The sequence below is a fragment of the Jaculus jaculus genome, chromosome X (genome assembly GCF_020740685.1).
Source record: "Jaculus jaculus isolate mJacJac1 chromosome X, mJacJac1.mat.Y.cur, whole genome shotgun sequence".
Taxonomy (NCBI): Eukaryota; Metazoa; Chordata; class Mammalia; order Rodentia; family Dipodidae; genus Jaculus; species Jaculus jaculus.
Window position 1 is genome coordinate 119,893,061 of NC_059125.1, and position 3,195 is coordinate 119,896,255.

The window sequence follows — 3,195 nt, forward strand, 5'->3', positions numbered from 1 at the left end:
TAGTATAAATCGAGGCAAGTATCATTCATTTACTCATAGTTTGGTATATGTAAATTATCAGGAATACAATGTTGCAATGATGGGTGAAAAGAAAAAACATGTTAGTTTTCCCTGCACCAGGCAATGGTTATAATTAAAACATATGCTGTTGAGAAGCCACTCTAAAGAGTCCAGTTGGTTTAATGCTATGGGCATGTACCAATTTGTGTTGTCTCTGTATATTTTTGTAAAGATTCTCATTTTTAAAAAATATTTATTTTATTTAGTTGAGAGAGAAAGAGAGACAGATAAAGAGAATGGACAGGCCAGGGCCTTCAGACACTACAGACGAACTCCAGATACATGCTCCCCCTAGTGCATATGGTAAACATGGGTTGAGCCTTGAACTGGGGTCCTTAGGCTTCACAGGTAAGCGCTTAACTGCTAAGCCATCTCTCCAGACCCCCCCCTTTTTTTACTGAAACATGGAGCCTTTGCTGCTTCCCCTCTTCTGCCTGCCCCCCATTTATAAGATTTGGAACAGCTGGGCATGGTGGCACATGCCTTTAATCCCAGCACTTGGGAGGCAGAGGTAGGAGGATCGCCATGAGTTTGAGGCCACCCTGAGACTACATAGTGAAATCCAGGTCAGCCTGAGCTAGAGTGAGACCCTACCTCAAAAAAACAAACAAGAAAAAAAAAAAAGCATCAGAAACACTCCCCTTAAATTTTGAACATGTCAATATGACAGAAATAATAATTTTAAGGGGAACAGATATCCTTATGTAGTTACTCTAAAATTTAAGGCGTATTGTTGGCCATTGTTATTTAGTTTTGCTTTTTTTTTTTTTTTTACTGCTTTAGAAGCAAGTAAATTGTTTGAAAGTAGACTTTGTTTGTGAATGTAGTGTAAAAAACTGATCCTTATCACACTTGGCATGTGCATTTTTATGAAAGTTTGCCTACTTCTTCATGAGGGAGGCTAGTTATTTACACCTCAGTTTATTAGCATGAGGCAAGTTGAAAGACAACACTCCCATCCTAGGTGATATATGCCGTGACATTCAATATTGGAAAAATGATTAGTCAGTTTTAAGCAAGATCCTCATAACTTAGGTTTTGATAATTAGTGTAGAACATGGCTAAAAATAGGAAATAATGCCCTTAAATATTCATTTCTAGTATTTATCTGGAAGATCCTTTGGGCTTAGAAAATTGACATGAAATGTCCAATCTCATTTCAAAATAAAAAGCTACCATCTTTAATAATCTCAGGCTGAAGCGCCACATGTTCTCTCTCATATGTGGATCCTAGCTACAGATGACTGGGCTTCTGCGTGAGAATGAAAATACTTAGTAGCAGAGGCCAGTAAGGTAAAAAGGAGACATAAAGGGAAGAGAAAGGAAGGGAGGAGGGTACTTAATCGGTTGATATTGTATATTTGTAAGTACAATGATTGTAATGGGGAGGTAATATGATGGAGAATGGAATTTCAAAGGGGAAAGTGGGGGGGGGAGGAATTACCATGGGATTTTTTTTTAATATTTTTATATTTTTATTTATTTATTTATTGACAGAGAGAGAATGGGCACACCAGGGCCTCCAGCCACTGCAAATGAACTCCAGAAGCATGCGCCCCCTTGTGCATCTGGCTTATGTGGGTCCTGGGGAATTGAACCTGGGTTCCTAGGCTTCGCAGTCAAGTACCTTAACTGCTGAGCCATCGCCCCAGCCCGGGATTTTTTTTTATAATCATGGAAAATGCTAATAAAAATTTTAAAAAAATGTTGAACCCCAAAACAGCCACTTTGATGGCTGTATGTGTAAAAATAAATAAATAAATAAATAAAAGTGTGTTGTTCAGTTAAAAAAAAAATAATCTCAGGCTGCTTGCTTGCAGATAGGGTGAAAAATGCTGTGGGGAAACAATTCCTTTTAGATGTTTTCGGTTTTCAATTTTGGTTTTAAAAACATAGGCCTTGCCTGTAGAGAACAAAGATGGTTTTAAAATACTGTGTGTGGAATGTGTTTAAAAGGATTGATTCTAGAACCTTTGTATATTTGGTAGCATTTCTAACTTTCATTTCTTTACTGTTTGCAGTTAATGTTCATGTTCTGCTATGCAATCATTTATATGCACATTTCTTTAATTTTTTAAAGATTTTCTTGGATGTATGGCTTAAACAACAAAAAGTCTATTTTAAACTGTAGTAGGGTGCTGAAGAGATGGCTTAGTGGTTAAGCACTTGCCTGTGAAGCCTAAGGACTCCAGTTCAAGGCTTGATTCCCCAGTACTCACATAAGCCAGATGCACAAGGTGGTACATGCATATGGAGTTTGTTTGCAGGGCTGGAGGCCCTGATGTGTTTGCGCTCTCTCTCTCTCTCTCTCTCTCTCTCTCTCTCTCTCTTCCCCTTCCTCTCTCTGTCTGCCACTTTCAAATAAATTTTTAATAAACTGTAGTAGCAGTTTGCAGTTCTGGCAAAGAGGAAAGTTGTGGCGATAAACTTTGTATTTTCTTTCTTATAGAAGCTTCTGAAAAGGTATTTTTATATGTTCTTTTTAACAAATATTGTGTACTGTGCTCGCTTCGGCAGCACATATACAAAAATTGGAACGATACAGAGAAGATTAGCATGGCCCTTGCGCAAGGATGACACGCAAATTCGTGAAGCGTTCCATATTTTAAAATATATATATATATTTAAAAATATATATATATTGTGTACTACCTTAAAACATCAATGTTTGGATCAAATCAAGACCCATATTATTTTCTGACTGCTGTAAATTAAGCAACCATGCTATAATAAAAATAAAATGAAAGGGAAAAAAATGAATTGCAAACCAGGAGCTGGGTGTGGTGGTGCACACCTTTAATTCCAGCACTTGGGAGGCAGAGGTAGGAGGATTGTCATAAATTTGAGGCCAGCCTGAGACTACATAGTGAATTCCAAGTCAGCCTGAGCTAGAGTGGGACCCTGATTCAAAAAAAAAGAAAGAAAGAAGAAAGAAAGAAAGAAAGAAAGAAAGAAAGAAAGAAAGAAAGAAAGAAAGAAAGAAAGAAAAAAGCAAAGCAAAGCAAAGCAAAGCCTGGCATGGTGGCGCATGCCTTTAATCCTAGCACTTGAGTGGCAGAGGTAGGAGGATTGCCATGAGTTCATGACTACATAGTAAATTTCAGGTCAGTCTGAGCTAGAGTGAAGCCCTACCTC

At 37.8% G+C, this 3,195-nt stretch overlaps 1 non-coding gene across 1 annotated transcript; it reads left to right on the forward strand.

Moving 5' to 3' along the window:
* The first annotated feature begins 2,561 nt into the window (after positions 1 to 2,561).
* LOC123456801 lies at positions 2,562 to 2,668 on the forward strand. The gene has a single exon (XR_006634679.1). It is a non-coding gene; the product is annotated as a U6 spliceosomal RNA (small nuclear RNA).
* The last annotated feature ends 527 nt before the right edge of the window (positions 2,669 to 3,195 follow it).